The sequence below is a fragment of the Balaenoptera acutorostrata genome, chromosome 7 (genome assembly GCF_949987535.1).
Source record: "Balaenoptera acutorostrata chromosome 7, mBalAcu1.1, whole genome shotgun sequence".
Taxonomy (NCBI): Eukaryota; Metazoa; Chordata; class Mammalia; order Artiodactyla; family Balaenopteridae; genus Balaenoptera; species Balaenoptera acutorostrata.
In genome coordinates, this window is record NC_080070.1 from 61,072,645 (window position 1) to 61,089,772 (window position 17,128).

The following is a 17,128-nucleotide window of genomic DNA, read 5'->3' on the forward strand; positions in this document are numbered from 1 at the left end:
TTGACTTCAGTGGGAGTTTAGTGAGACTTCCTCAGGGCCTAATTTGGTCTTCCGTCTCCACGCACAGGACCCTGCGTTAGATAATGATCGGGCTTCTTTCAGAGTGCTGTAGAATTCCCAGCTATCCTGTGATGAAGCGTGGCACTTCCCCCCAGTTTCATGAAAATGAAAAGTTTGCCAAATTCATCATGCAAACATTGAATTTGGAATTTGTTGTTTACTTTGAAAAGTCAAGCTTTAGTTGGTGTGTTCAATTAAAAGGTATATACTATTACTCTTTAATTAAAAGTAGCCAATTAAAAAAGCTGAGGCGAATCAGAACTTCGTATCGTTTTCAGGATATTCAAAGTTATTATATGCAGTGTATACTTCTCTGGTTTATCCTGTTATATGACATGTAAAGTCATTCTGAATATCATGGCACGTATCAAAAGAAAAAACTACATCTTTTTTTTCATATAAATCTCCTTGAATATTCATACTATACTTAATGTTACATTATCAGTCAATTTTACAGAAGCATATCTGTTTGTTTTTACTGTATGAGAAAGTATTGACGAAAACCTTCATTTCTGATGAGGTTAAAGAGTTTTTTTCTTAAAGACAAAGAAAATATTGAACTTCCAAGCAAAACAAAATAAGAGTGTTGTGTAAATTGTTTTCGTGTAATATGAATCTAACATTTGCATTCTGGGGGAAAATAGACTGCATTTGTATATATAATGTCCTAGACCTAGGGAGTGCTCTTTGAGTGCCTGGTGGACGGGCATAGCTGATCACACTGAGAAGGGTTCTTTATGGTTTCATCAATGAGCTTTCTATAATTGTGGCAATCCTAGATGGTTTGCTCTACGATGGATCTTTTGATAATGATATATGGTAGAGTTGGTTGTGTTGAAACAAGCTGGTTGGTGTGTGTGTGTGTGTATGTGTGTGTTTTAATTCGGCCAGAGACAGGAACTAAATGACTTCAGAGATGGGAGTTTTCTGTTTGGGGATGTACAACTCTAAGGAGAAGAGCTAGAAGAATCTCTTGTTTTCACTGCATGCTGTCTATTTCATTAGACGCCACTCCCCCCCCCCGCCCCTCAACTACTCCTGATGTCATAAGCTGAGTCATTCTAACAGTGACAAAGACTCTGTTAATATTCATCCCCAGTGGTGAAGATGCAAATGGTCCAGTGACTATTGACGTAGTTTGGAGTCTTTGAGAAAGAGAATACCCTCTGAATTAAAAATATTGCCAATATTTTTAAAGCAATATTTTCTTCAATGAATATTTAAAATCAGTGCATCTTTTTCATGGTCTTCATCATCATAAAACCAAGCAACAAAAACACGTATTCTACATTGGTTCATTTATTAAAAAATTTAAAAGGTAGCAAAGAAGGAGAATATAAAGAAACAAAAGGTTTCTCTCCTCCTTTCCTTTATTTAGAACAAGTACAATGGTAGGAGAGAAAATAGGTGTGGAGACATGCTCAGAGACGAAATGGTAGAAAATAGATGAAATTTAAAAACTCTTTTCTCCACTTCCCTTGCTTATACATAACATCCCTTAATTCTCTTAAGATTATATGCAACATTAATTGTTTTATCCAAGAGGGCTGAAAAGCAGAATAGTCTAACAATCTGGTTTATTTAAAGTAAGGCATTTTGAAAAATCTGTATGTTGACCACAAATAATTTGTGGTCATATATTCATATATATGTAATATACATTCACACACACCACCTCTAGGCAGTAAGAAAATACAACATAACATATATGCAGAATTTTCTGCAATAAAGTGATTTTATAGCCATTGGACAACATTACTTGAATATGACTCATATTTGGGGAGTATGTATGATTTTGTAAAAGTTGCTTTGGCTGATATATGGCTGCTGAAACTTCTTCCTAGGTTGTTGTCATCATTTCTAAGTTGTAAAGTGTTGTCATACTCATATTTCTCCTATCATACCAGCAGATCAGGCTGTTTTTCATTTTTGTATTATTACCCTTACTTTTCTAAGGGACATTACAGACTATGGAAATGTCTGCAACTCTAGGCCAGGCCAGTCTCACCTATTGTCTGGAGTCTAGACAGGCTATAGAAAAAATCTCTGTGACATATAATAGGCCAAACAATTTGTAGGGTTGTTTATCCCTACAAATTCACTACCAGAAAAAAAAAGGGGGGGGATATACTCTTTTATTAAGAGTAGGTAATATTATAATCTTCTAGCCCTTTTCTGAACGACCAAAAATCAGGATAAGCTATACATTTGAACAGTTCTTTCTGTATTGTTTGATCCTAAAAAGTAACCTATAGCTCAGAAAAACTCAGACTTTACAAGATAATTTTGTTGTAAGTATAGTTTTTCTCTTAAATTTGTAAATACCTTACAAAAATACTTACATGTATTTTGGGGGAGAAATAAAGGGGTGCTTTTCTGTTTCTCTTTGCTTGCCTCTATAGCCTGTTCTAAGTCTCTGAAGACCAACTCTGTAGAGGTTCCACGTCCCAAAAGGAAAGACAACTCCTCCAGCTGAGTTTAGCTGAAGCCCACTTTGGAGAGATGGTAGCTCATAGGCAAAAGCTGCCATAACTGTAATTACTATTGTCTCGTTCACCAACTTAGACCTGACAGAGCACAGCTGTCCTTAGAGGAGAAGGGCACCCCGTAAACAGTGCTTCCCCAGCCTTCCTAATCACCTGCACTGCAGAAAGCCAGGCAGAGCGCCTTTAGGGCAACCTGGCCCATCTAGAATTTGAGGTCAAATCCAACACTGGTGCACAGCTGACGAGAGCGAAGGGGTTTAAGCAGGAAGTGATTTTAAAAGGAAAAAATACAGAGAAAGAGAAAAAATATGTCACTGAGGATCAGATTGCCAGGAGACAGTGCTACCATTATCTGTATTCAAAATTGGTCCTCCACTCCCCATTAAAACGAGCCCATCACCAGGGTCACGCTGGCCTTTGGATAGAAAACCTCGCTTTGCAGAACCCTCTAGGAAGAAGATGGAACACTTTTAGATAAGCCGTACAATACAATCTGTATAAGGAAGTAAATGGTAGTTTTTAGAGGACACTTTGTTGCTCCATTTTCCTTGGGACCTCAGTACACAGAACTGGTGTCTGTCTACCGGAGGACATCTCACGTTCATGCTCCCATGGTTTACTTGACCGAGACCTCTGTTTGGCTGAGGAGAAGGGAGGAGGGGGCAGCAGGCTATCTCTCGTAAGGTCCTGTTTCAGAGCGAGGCTGGCTTCGTGGTTGTGCCACCTGTGCCGTCTCGCAGGGCCCCGCGCACAGGAGCCCTGAGCTTGGTTTAATGCTCTGTTGTCATTGTCTTCCAGTTGTTAAGACATTTTTCAACAAGGTGCTCCGTGTTTCCATTTTGCACTGGGCCCCTCAAATTCTGTATCCCCTCCTGTCCACAAGAGTACTGCTTTCAATACCACTCACAATGCAGATCAGAAATTAAAAATTTTGGCCTTGACCTAGACCATTAGGAAGAAGGAGAAATCTTTATAGAGATAGGGTTAATTGTAGTACATGCCATATGATATTATTATTACCTATTCCTTAAGACTATTTAAAAATGTTGGACGAGAATAGCAATGACATTATATTCTAAATATCATGATATTTGGATATTTGGTGGATATTCTAATGTAGCTCCCCACAACCCTCTTTGGATCACATCATATTTTAACTGAAAGTATATCATACTTTAGAGTTTTGGGAAGGATCTCTATGATGCCTACTTCAGGTGGAGTCGAGAGGAGCAGCCTTTCTCTGTCCACCTCGTGGTCAAGAACCTCCTGATAAGGTTCTGTGACTTCTGTGACTGCCAGTGGAGAGAGCTCCATTCAAGTCCAGGTAGACGCGCCTTCCTGGGAGACCTCACGCTCAGCCAGAAGGGCGCTGCAGCAAGGGACTCTGGTGTCACAGTCGTTAACAGTCGTCTGCCTCATCTCCTGTCCCAGCTGAGGCTGCAGCTGCTGCAGCGGGTCCCAGCACAGTGCCATGCCCTCCTCTCTTACGTACAGTTGTCCTCCATGACTTCTAACATGATGGCCGAGAGCAGTGGCTCGAATCCAGATTTACTGATGCAATTTATTATGAACTTCTGAAGGGGTAAACAGAGGATTGTGTATGAGCTCACTGAAATCACCAGATTGAGTTTGTCCATCCTTTTTTTTTTTTTCTTTCTGGTACATTTAAATAGCAAAGGCATGAGTAATATCTCAAGGTCTACGACTAAGGAAGTAAAATATAAAACAGAAGTGTTCTCAGGTAGGCCACATGATGCTTTGTTTATATAGCATACGTTTTTGGTTGTCTGATTTGAGCATTGTATCTGGAAAATATACTGTACACGTTTATTTTCACAGATAGGGGTCTATTTTCTTTGCAGAGCAGGTGCTTAACTCCCATTAGCATAAATGGAAGTTATGTGAATTCAGTGAAAGAGAAGACCCCTTTTATTATTTGGCTATAATTTTTATTCTATTCATGCATCTTAACAGTTACTTAAATAGACAGTGGTTGCATGCACCATTTAAATTTTCTAAGATCTAAATTTAAAAATGAGCCTAGCTCTTGAATAAGTTTCCAGGATTTTGCTCCCCAAACTGTGGGATGCGATCTGTTTGTTTTGGAGCTGTATGATCCCATTAAATTAATTGAAAGATGGGTAAGATAACAAGTCATAAATTAACTACAAATATAACCTGAAAATGTTGAGTGTATTCTTCTTCAGAATACACTCACAGAGACCTGTTAATCATTGTTGGATTTTTTAAAATGATGTGTGAACACACATATTCTTAAGAATTAAAAATAAAAATTACTCACTGCTGTGGCTCTTTACCGAATAGCAAGCTTTTCTATCTATATATATCCATACGGAGCTGATTTTAACAGCACATGGGCCAGTGAGGATAGAATTATTCACGTGTCCTGATGATTGATAGTCAGCCTAGCTACCTGTCTGTCTGTCTTGCAGATGTGTTTTATAGAAAGCCCGTTGCCATTGTTAATGCTTCATTGCTGTCACACAGATGCAGCTGTCATAAATATCCCCTAACAACTATGTTTGCTGCTTATCTGAATTAGTTAGAATGCTGTTTGCAGCACCAGTTGTGAAAGAAGCAGTTTATCTTCCACCTCCTATTATTTCTTTTTCCATTAACCTCTTCTAGAGAAGATTGTTTTCAGTTGTGATAGATACTCATAAGTTTCAAATCCCTGATTATGTTTCTACAGTAGTCAAATGATAAAATTCCAAAATCGTTTCAGCTTAAAGTAGAATCTGAAAAATAAAATGGCAACTTAAAAACTGTAATTTGGGAGATGAATAAATCTTTTCGTCCCAGCTTTATTTGCTTGGTATCCCATTCACTAATTACCTAAGGAAATGTGTATTAATCTTTAAAGTTTAACCCTGAGCTTTGGCAACATTTCATATAGCTTGTTTGATATGACTCTTTGGGGCCAAAAGAATGGCAGTCATTTTATTACAAATTTTAATAAATACAATACATTTGTCAATGTGTTAAAAAGGCCTTGAAAAATTTTTAGAAAGGAAAAAGGCAGGAGAATATGAGAGATCAAATGCAACTGCTAAAACCGTAAGCATGAATTTAAATGGTCATTCTTTTAAAAGATTTATTTATTTATTTATTTATTTTTGGCTGCATCGGATCTTAGTTGCTAAATGTTTATTTGAATATATTTTAAGGCTGAAATTAAAAATTAGAATGAAAAGTTTACTTGGATTCCCAATAGGAAAAATGACTTATGCAATATACTTTGGAATGATGGTCAAGGTATAATGTATGAGGACTATTAAAATGTGCCTCAAACCATTCTCATAGCCAGCTAGAATAAGAATAAAAGGAAAGCGATTCCATGAGCCATTTTCCTTGCAGCTTAAATAGCAGTTCTACATAGGAGCACCTGATAAACTGGAAGTACTGGGAGTCAAAAAGGGTTTGAGCAACACAAAATAAATAACAATACATGTATGGTTTTTAAGCGGATTACACTTGAGGCAATAATTGTTCGTTTTGTGGAACGATTTCATGTTTTCCAGTAGGACAGTGCCTACATCAGTTTTCCACAGGAATTTGTGCCCTGAATATAAATAATCCTCCTCCGTGGGGAAGGGGGGAATGCAGAACACAAAATAAGAAGTTAAACTGAAATTTGGGGGTTGATTCAAATAAGAGTTCCTTAATGAAAAAGAACTGCACTCGAAATCAGTCGATTTAATTATTGTGCTCTACGAAGGCCATTATCCCCTGCTGATGACGAGCCTGATAGCATAGCTAAGCTCTGGCAGCCTCCAGAAGAGAAGGGCAGAGCTAGGCTCAGCTTACCAGAGTCCAGTCATAATCACCCAAAACACTTGTGTTTCTCATTAAGTGAGTGTGGCCATAAGTTGCTAGACTCTTGAAGGTCTTTTAAGTACTAGCTTATTCTTCAGTGGATAAACGATATTTTTATCTTTTGCTGATACTAAACACTTCTTTTGGTTTTTCCCTCCATGGAAAAGACTTTGGCATAAACTATTCTGTGATGCCAAAATCCAGATAAAAACTGAAAATCCAGATACTTGGTTCTGCCAGTAATATCTAGATATTTGATGACACAGAAGCAAAACATTTGGGATTTTTCAACTGGACTTTTCAGTTTTTAACCTGAATTTTTATTATCATAGCCACAAACCTGTGCAGTTAAGTCAAAAGCACAAAGGCATGTATTTGTATGGGCAGATTTGGGGTGCTAATAAATATAATTATATAAAATAAGCTACTTTGAAATAATCATTTCCTTGTCATAATAAATTATATGTATTTGAAATAAAATAATCTGATTAAAATAGACGATTATAATTTTAGTATTAACTTGATTTCTTCTAGGAAAAGTGTTGTAAAAAGAAAAGGAAAAGTGCTATTCCAATTAATGTTATAATTATTTATCTTATAGTGAATGTAGTCACAGTGGCTTTTATTTTGATAATTACATATGTAAAAGACCATGATTAAACTAATTATTATATAAATAGTGTGCTTATTCAGGTAGCATTCGTGTATAAAAATGGATTTAAATATATTTTCAAGCCACTTTTTTTCTGAATTGATAATACTTAATGACTTTTATATATTATGGAGTAGTTGATTAAATGAAAACACTAATAATATCTAATTTAAAAAAAAACCAAATTAATGTGTGCAGAGTAATCTGCAATATTCAATGAAATTAATATATTCCCATTTTGGTGATAAATGGTCTTTGAATATAAACCTTCTGAAACAAGTATCAGTTTGTATGATTAATCATCTTTATGATTCTTTTGTGGTTTCAAACTGTCATCTTCAATAGCAGTTTGGATTTTGAAGCAGTCATTAATTATAGTGTTAATTTTTTTTTATGTCTAACAAAATTGTGTTTAGTTTTAGAATTTCAAAACTGCTAAATTTTATCTTGAAAAATTACTGCTTGGAACAGTAGCCTCAAATCACAGCTTAGACCAGCCGAGCATGAAGCTGCTTCAGCCATATGTGAGTCTAGATTAACACTGGCCTGTATAGAAATGAAGAGTTATTTGTTTCTTCTGCGAGTATGTGTGTTACTATTGGTATATCTAAAATAGAATATGAAATCAAATATCTGCCTATACATGTCAATGTATAAATATTTATATGCCATATAGGCTGGACTTACAAAGGGAGGAAGTGAATGAATCATTATATTCTACTTTCAAGGAAGGTTTGCATGAATTTTTGAGAATGTCAGCTATCAGAACATCTTTTCCATTTTAAAACATGAATTATTTATCAATCATTTAGGGAATATCAAAGCTTAACATTGTAGAAGAAAGTTTGCACTCTTACTTTTTAGGCTGGCAGATAAAACTGATCAGTGGTCCATTCCCTAAGATCTTTGTCCTCATGGCCAGCCAATACTTTCTCAACATTTTGACTGGATCTTCTATTTTTATTTGTCTTGGCATTAAGGACCCTTAGGTAAAAAGTGAACATCTTCTAGTATCCTAAAAACTAGGCACCCTTTGACTTAGGGGAAAAAATCAGTTTGGCAGCCCTCCTTTGGCTAATCACATTCCTCAGTAGAGTTTTTCTGATCTTTAGAGTGCCACATCCACAGAAACATAGGTACCTGCCAGTTGTCTATTGGAACAGGATAACCTGGCCTAGCACAGTGCCTGGCACATAACAGGAACTCAGTAAATAATTCGGTGAATGAATGTTTCACATGTGAAAGTTGAAGGTTAAGGAAAAGCTTCATGGTGTGAAGTGTTCAGAGGGCAGCCTCCACTGTGGCTATAGATGAATGGACAGGAAAAATAATCGTTTAACTATATTTGCGTGGTAAAAGATACATAGAAAATATATTTAGAAAAGGGTGCTTGTCGTTCCTTTCTGGTCTCTATCCCAGTCACTCTCCCCTCCTTTGCTTTTAAAAGTGAGCAGTTGGTCACTAGAGGTAACAAAAGAGGAACAGTTTATTCAAATAGTTGTCAAACCACTGGAAAAATGCTTTTTCATTGTGCTTTTTTTGGACACTATAAATATGGTAAATCATGAACTACATTATAAAAATACCTCTTTTATGCCCAAACATTCAGTAGGAGGGAATTACATTTCTTTTATTACCTTGGTAACTGCTTTTAAGATGTTTAGCAATAAGCTTTCTTTTTGTCAAAACTGCTTAGATGCAGTGGTTGCTAGAAATTTACTAGAAAACCTATAGTTAATATCAGAAAGAGAAAGGATATATGTTTAGTCAGCTGGTATGAGAGATCAGTTTGTGTAGCATATGCTTTTTCATTCCCCTGTCAGTTTCTTGATCTTTTGAGTTATGGACAAAGAATGGTAGTGAAGTTTAAAAAGTTTATGTTCCATTGTTGCCCATCAGCCAATGCTTTTAGCAATTTTTTCCATCTTTTGGACAGAGAAATAGATTGTTCTAAATAATAGAAAAATAATGCTTAAGACATTTCTAAAGAAAAGAGAGTGACAAGATTTTAATACAGATGTGAACAAGGTCATCTTTAAGCCATAGTGAATTAACTCTTTTTCAGCTGTGTGGTTTTTTTCCCCCCTCAGGTAAAAACTTCAGAATTTTGTCATGCTTCCCATGATGCTAAATTTTAACATGAGGAATAGTTCTAACGTTCACTTTTTAAGAATAATGTTTAAAATTATTTCCTTCAATGTTTGCTGGCTTATTGAAATTGATATAGACTCATATTTGTTGGTTTACTTTTGACTTTTATGTCCTAACTTTATTTTTTTCCTTAATTGGGTGGTAATGGATTTTTTAAAAGTATTGTTCTAACAAACATGCTATAAAAGTCAACCACTCATTTAAAGATACTAGGAAGAGAACTTTAGCAGAAAGATCTCAAGCTTCATGGGTGGATAGAGGGTTCCCTTAGATGGGATTTTCAGATAAAAGAAATTCTTTCTTAACCAAAAAATAATCATATCATCAGACTACCATAGGTTAGCATGATGCTAAATATCACAGAAATTTTGACCTACTGACTGGTAACAGCAGATGCTACAGAACGGAGACTAATGTAACTTCTACTTTCTGGACTTCTCTAAAACTGCTCTAAATACTAAGTTACCACACAGTATATCTTTTCGTGGTGGAGCACTGTAGTATACTTAATGCGCTCTGTCTACTGCATTCTGGCTTGGAATTTTGGTTCGTGGTTTCCATCCATTGTTACCAGTGATGCTAGACTCTCCCAAGAGTTAAATACAGCGGAGCTTGGTCTCGTTCTGTTCTGGCGGCTGTTTCATTGCTTATTACCTCCCGCTTTGCTTCCCTCTGTGTGTGTGGCAAAGGGAAGTGTCCTAAAAAATATAGGCTTCCTCTGAACACAAATGTGTGTTTGTACACCAGTAAGTATGCAATCTGCTGAATTGGGGTGCCATTGACAGGTGTACTTTTTAAAAAGCTTTTAGAGCTTAGAAGGGTTTAGCAGTTGTTCGGTGGAAACCCATGTTCACGTCCACGGTTTCTTTAAATGCGTTAGCAACAAGAACAACAAAATCAGTGTGCATTAAAGTGAAAAGGTAATTCGTAAGATATCGTTTTAAAGAAAACGTTCGTTTTTAGGTTAATACAGGAGCTGAATTGTGTATCTCTTTGGAATCCATGGTTAACATAATTGTCTCAGACTTTTTTTTTTTTAATGACTCCATTTAATTGAAAGATTACAAAGATGCTGCTGAACCGCACATCCTGGAACATTCATCCTGAAACCGGGAGTCCTCCTCATTTTAATTTGTTTGGTTTCTCAGATACGTTAAGCAGGGCACACTGAAATTACAGAATGCTTTTCTGTCTTAATTATCCAAGATATTTTTAAAAAGTAACCTGCTTTTATACTAGGCAATGCCTGAGACACTTTTAACATAAAAAATACAGCATTGGGCTGGTAGGAGTTACTGCAGATAATGCAGCTATTTAAAATCAGCTGCTAGGTACTATAAACCCTTTAAAATTACTAACAAATGAGGGAGGCTTGACTGAGGACTGTTTAGAATGGTTAGCCATGTGCTTATAAAAAGGGACACATGAATGATATTTGTGTGCTTAACCCTGGTTATAAAAAGTCATTTGATTTTTATAACAGCATGTTCAGTGGTTACAAGGCCTTACAACTTGAGCTAAAAATGCAGACTCCCCCCATAGAAAGTGCCATAAAAAGGAAATAGCTTGGGCTTCCCTGGTGGCGCAGTGATTGAGACTCTGCCTGCCAATGCAGGGGACACGGGTCCGAGCCCTGGTCCGGGAAGATCCCACATACCGCGGAGCAACTAAGCCTGTGCGCCACAACTACTGAGCCTGCACCCTAGAGCCTAGAGCCTGCAAGCCACAACTACTGAGCCCACGTGCCACAATTACTGAAGCCCGTGCACCTACAGTCCATGCTCCACAACAAGAGAAGCCACCACAATGAGAAGCCTGTGCACCACGATCAAGTGTAGCCCCTGCTGGCTACAACTAGAGAAAGCCCGTACACAGCAATGAAGACCCAACACAGCCAAAAATAAGTAAATAAATAAATTTATAAAAAAAAATTTTTTTTTTTAAAAATAGCTTGATAAAGCTGTACTGGTCATATTTGAAAAATGAAAAAGATGCATGTGTATGTGTGTATGTGTATATTTACAAGGAGTAATTAATTATACTTGAAATTTGATTTTTAAATTAACAAAACGTCCTCTGACAGGATTTTTCTTGTGATCTGAAAGACCCCTTTCCCCACACCCAGTTCGTGAAACTTAGTCATACATGTAATAATAGCTATCTAGGAAATGATTTGTATGGGTTTTTAAGAAAGCAAATATGATCAAATCTAAGGTGTACTTCTAAAAAATGCAGTGCTCTATGTAGGTGAAAAGAAGAAAATGGAAGAAAGAAAAGAGGGAAGGAAGTGAAAAGAAAAAAATTGGAGGAGAGGGAATTAACATTAAGAAGGAAAAATATAGGGCAAACAACATCATTTATCTGGGGTTTATAATGTGCCAAAAACACTGAGCTTAAGCTTTTTATATCTGGGGGGAGATCTTGTTTAATATTCACAATGGTCCTAGGAGTTAGTGGCAAAATTCCTTTTTCTCACAAATGAAGTGAAGATCTGAGATGTTAAAACATACATTTCCTAAGGACACCCAGGAAATTACTGGCAGAGCTGTGAAAGAAACCATATCTGGGTGCTGTCTGAGGTGGAAAAAAGTCAATCCTGGCTCCATTCTCAAGACACCCAGTGGTGAGCCTAATTAGTTATTTGGGGATGGGGTAGGGCAGGATCTTGGGGCATCCTCCATTCCATTCAGGCAGGGGGAGGGGGGGAGACCCATGACACAGCCTCAGAACTAGGGGGCTGAAGGGGGAGGATGAAAATGATCAATTTTCATGAATTTTTCCACTACTTTTGCAATTTTGCTTTGTATTTCTGACCTTTACATCTTCCAGGAATCTTAGAAGATTAAAAATGTTTAGAATCTTTTAGCAGGTGACTCAAAACACATTACCTGCCTGCCATTGTGCCGTGGTGTGCTGGCATTTCCTAAAGGGGTGAGGCTCCTGGTTGCCCACACTGACATGTGGTAAGTTACATGGTCCTGAGCAAATCATTCAGCTCCCTGTCCTTCTGTTTCCTGCCTGTCAAAGAGAGGTCTGCTCCTTAATGTCCTCACATAGCAAAATCAGAATTAATTCTTAAAGAAAGCAAAACCACAGAAATGATACAGAATTGATATGTATGCCACTCACATATGTGATTTTTAGGAACATGTTCAATCTGAGTAACTGTTCAAAGAACAAGAATGCATGACTATTCTGTGTTGAACTCATAGTAGTACTTTCTTCACTTAGATTACCTTTCTCATCCTCTCCACATCTCTTTTGATAAATGGGTCAGACACCATCATCCCCATTTTACAATTGAGGCAGTGAGAGGTTAAGTGCCTGACCATGGCCAGTAACCAAGATGAAAGCAGGACTTAAGTTTCCTGTCCAAATCTAAGGTTCATTTTACCTCCTCCTCAGGGCCAAATTACTGCTTCAGAAACTACCTTTGGCCTTAGTTCCCCCGGCTGTAAATATATGGTCATATCATATCTATAAGAGGCACTTACTTCACTAGAATCCGTGCGCTGGCAAGCCAGTCTCCTCCCTGAGAAGCACGCTTCACGCTCCGTTCTCCCTCCGGCACCTTCATCTCTCTCAGTTAAGGCCTGGACAGGGTCAGGGCGGTGGCGTCCCCGGTTTTGGAGCTGTGCTCTGGACTAAGATTCGCAGTGCAAGGGGCGAACGTCCTGGTGTCGTTGTTGTTGTTTAGGTTCTAATACATCCCCTCTCCAGTCCCGGTTACTGTACTCAGTAGATTTAGATGGCATGGACTTGAAATAAAGCACCTTTGTGTTTAAAAAAAAAAAAAAAAAAGGGCACTTACTCTTAGAGCTAAGATTTTGTTATCTCAGGAATCAGCTCCCTGAGTGCTTTTGGCACAAAAATGCTTTATACATTTAGCAAAAAGTTAGAATTTCTAACAGTCATCCAGTTGCAAAGGTGGGTGGTAAACTGGCGAGTGGTGAACCCTGGATGAAGCAGTAGAAGAATCTGAGTCATCTCTGACCTAGGATGTGGACGTTGGTGGATGAATCTGAAGGCAGAAAATGTTTCCAGATCCACTTTGATTCAGGACAATACTGGTCAAATTTTTCGGGCCCTTTTTTATGGTAGTCCCTTGATATAATTATGGGCTATTTCCTTCAGAGTGCTTCTCAAATATGTTTTTTAATTAATTGAAATTATTCATCACCATTAGAAACTTGTGATTATTCTTCCTATCAGAAATGTAAATTGTTTGAAAATTATTCTAAACTTATTTTCAGGGGGAAAAAAATCCATAGTGATGGTCTAGAATTAGCCTTAATGCCTTGATAGAAACCTGAAGAGATGCTGAAGCCATGCCATTAACATGCCATTTGCTTCCCTGCTACTCGCTTGACACACAACACATACCAGGAAATGTTGCAGTTATCACTGTACAAAGGTAAATTTTAGGTGACTCACTTTGTGAATATCAGTAAAGTTTAAAAAAAAAAAACTATGCCAGTTCCACACATTTTGACCTAAGAAAACACAATAATATTTATAGTCATCATATGCCAAAATGATTCATCACTGTATCTTTAGTCCTACCATAGTGCCTGCCATATAATTGGTACTCAGTCCATGATGACTAAATCAGTATTGAATAGATATATATATGCTAGTTAGAAGGGCATGACAGCAGTCTTTTTCTTAGTCAAAGAAACATGAGCAGAGTTTTTTTATCCTACTTACTGATTAAGGTAAGATTGGATTAAAAGTCTCCTAGAGAAAGTTTCAGATGCACTTATGCTCATGAACTTCTTTTCTAGACATTTCTAATCAGAGAGAACCAGGTGAGAAGAGTCAGGAACTGCCAAGGGTAAGAAGGACACAGTTCTGTCCAAACAGATGCTGTTTACAGCCAAAGATGTAAAATGAAAAGAGTGGTGGTCTTGTTTGTTAGGACACCTGTTTGGTCTTACCTACAAGTAATTCAGATGCCAAAAATTATTACTTTGGGTGTGGAAACAGCCTGTGAATACACATTCACACATTCAAGCTAAGATTATACTTAAAGTGCTTCCTGATGGTGATATTTAACTCTAAAAATGGGGCAGTGTGCACCTCACCTTCTAACATTACGATGATCTTGGATTGTTTTTATAGTCAGCTAGATGAAAAAGTGTGATAGGATGAGGTAGATAAATTTAAGTTTCTAGAAGCAATTGTGTTCTCATCCTGTTCTAATCAAGAATTTTGTGTGTGTGAACCAAAGCAAACTAACTTTTCTGTGAAGTTTATGGTATTCTAGAGAGGAAAATGCTTGGCAGAGCAATTAAAAAAAAACTTCTAATATTTTCCCAACCTAAATGAAACTTTCACAGATCAAAAAGACAAGATATGTTAGAATACTGTGAAACATTTTGTGACGGTGAATCTGTATTTTTAAGGACAAATATAGTACTATTATTTCCATCACCATGGAAAAGGTCAAATGTATTACAGTAGTTCCACAGTAGGGTATATTTTTATCAGAAACTTTTAAATTTGATAAAATTCATTCTTAGATTAATATACAGAAATCTGTTGCATTTCTTTACACTAACAATGAAATATCAGAAGGAGAAAGTAAAAATCCCATTTAAAATAGCATCAAAAATATAAAATACCTACCAGGAATTCCCTGGTGGTCCAGTGGTTAGGACTCTGTGCTTTCACTGCTGAGGGCCTGGGTTCAGTCCCTGGTCAGGGAACTAAGGTCCCGCAAACTGTGGGGTGCAGCCAAAAAAAAAGTATATATATATATATATATAAATATATTTATATAACATAAATATATATATAAAATACCTAGGGATAAACTTAACCAAGGAGGTGAAACACGTATATGCTGAAACCTATAAAACACTGATAAAGGAAACTGAAGATGATTCAAAGAAATGGAAAGATATCCATGCTCTTGGATTAGAATTAATATTGTTAAAATGGCCATACTATCCAAAGCAATCTACAGCTTTAATGCAATCCCTATCAAAATACCCATGACATTTTTCACAGAACTAGAACAAATCCTAAAATTTACATGGACCCACAAAAGACCCAGAATTGCCAAAGCAATCCTGAGGAAAAAGAACAAAGCAGGAGACATAACCCTTCCAGACTTCAGACTGTACTACATAGCAATAGTAATCAAAACAGCATGGTATTGGCACAAAAAACAGGCATAGATTAATGGAACAGAATAGAGAGCCTAGAAATAAACTCATACACCTACAGTCAATTAATCTATGACAAAGGAGCCAAGAATATACAATGGAGAAAAGACAGTCTCTTCAACAAGTGGGGCTGAGAAAGCTGGACAACATGTAAATCAATGAAATTACAATATCCCTCATACCATACACAAAAATAAACTCAAAATGGTTTAAAGAACTAAATATAAGACATGACACCATAAAACTCCTAGAAGAGAGCGTAGGCAAAACATTCTCTGACATAAATCATAGCAATATTTTCTTAGATCAATCCCCCAAGGCAAAAGAAATAAAAGCAAAAATAAACAAATGGGACCTAATCAGACCTAAACTTCTATAACAGCAAAGGAAACCATCAACAAAATGAAAACACAGCCTATGGAATGGGAGAAAATATTTACAAATGCTGCAACTGACAGGGGGTTAATCAAAAACATACAAATGGCTCATACAAGTCAGTATCAAAAAAACCAAACAACCCAATCAAAGAAATGGGCAGAAGACCTAAATAGACATTTCTCCAAAGAAGACATAGAGATGGCCATCAGGCACATGAAAAGATGTTCAAAATCCATAACTATTAGAAAAATGCAAATCAAAACCACAACTTGGTATTATCTCACACTGGTCTGAATGGCCATCATCAAAAAGTCAAAAAATACTAAATGCTGGGAGAGGGTGTAGAGAAAAGGGAACCCTCCTACACTGTTGGAATGTAAATTGGTGCAGCAACTATGGAAAACAGTATGGAGGTTCCTGAAAAAAACTAAAAATAGAGCTACCATATGATCCAGCAATCCCACACAGCAATCCATATACCCAGCAATCCTGGGTATATATCTGGAAAAGATGAAAACTCTAATTGGAAAAGATACATGTACCCCAATGTTCATTGCAGCACTATTTACAATAGCCAAGACATGGAAGCAACCTAAATGTCCACTGACAGATGAGCAGATAAAGAAAATGTGGTATAGATACACAGTGGAATATTACTCAGCCATAAAAAATAACGAAATAATGCCATTTGCAGCAATATGGACAGACCTAGACATTATTATACTAAGTGGAGTAAGCCAGAGAAAGATAAATATCATATAATATCACTTATATGTGGAATCTAAAAAATGATACAAACAGATGTAGATACAAAACAGAAACAGACTGGCATAGAAAACAAACGTACAGTTACCAAAAGGGAAGATGGGGGTGGGAAGAGATACATTAGGAGTATGGGATTAACAGACAGAAAGTACTATATGTAAACTAGATAAGCAACAAAGATTTACTGAATAGCACAGGGAACTATATTCAATACTTTCTAGTAATATAAAATGGAAAATAATCTGAAATATATATAATTGAATCACTTTGCTGCACACCTGAAACTAACAATTTTTAACTCAACTATACTTCAATTTTTTTTTAAAAACCCTCAAAGATTTTACTTACAAAACCCTTTAAATTTAATGTTTTATTAATGGAAAATATTAAAATTACTACTTTGATTTCTTTAACAAATAAAGGAATGAGACTTCCAAAAAATTTGTCTTTGAAAAGTTAGATGTGCAACTTTACATATATCACCAGTGATACTCAGTTCCGTCCCAGACTGTATCTGGACACATATTCAATCCTTAATGTTTCATAATCTTTATTAGAGTTGTTTCTTAAGTCTTGCCATTACCACTACATGAAACTATGTAAACACATTGACCTGTTTTCTTGTTTTA

The 17,128-nt window shown here is 36.6% G+C and overlaps 1 protein-coding gene and 1 long non-coding RNA gene across 6 annotated transcripts in view; one reads left to right on the forward strand and one right to left on the reverse strand.

Moving 5' to 3' along the window:
* Window positions 1-17,128, forward strand: part of DYNC1I1 (dynein cytoplasmic 1 intermediate chain 1) — a 336,428-nt gene that overhangs the window by 316,157 nt on the left and 3,143 nt on the right. The gene's annotated exons all lie outside the window — the stretch shown is intronic.
* On the reverse strand, window positions 1,371-14,887 carry LOC130708602 (uncharacterized). The gene is made up of 3 exons (XR_009008860.1): window positions 14,815-14,887; window positions 12,681-12,959; window positions 1,371-4,120 (listed from the first exon to the last, which is right to left on the reverse strand). It is a non-coding gene; the product is annotated as an uncharacterized LOC130708602 (long non-coding RNA).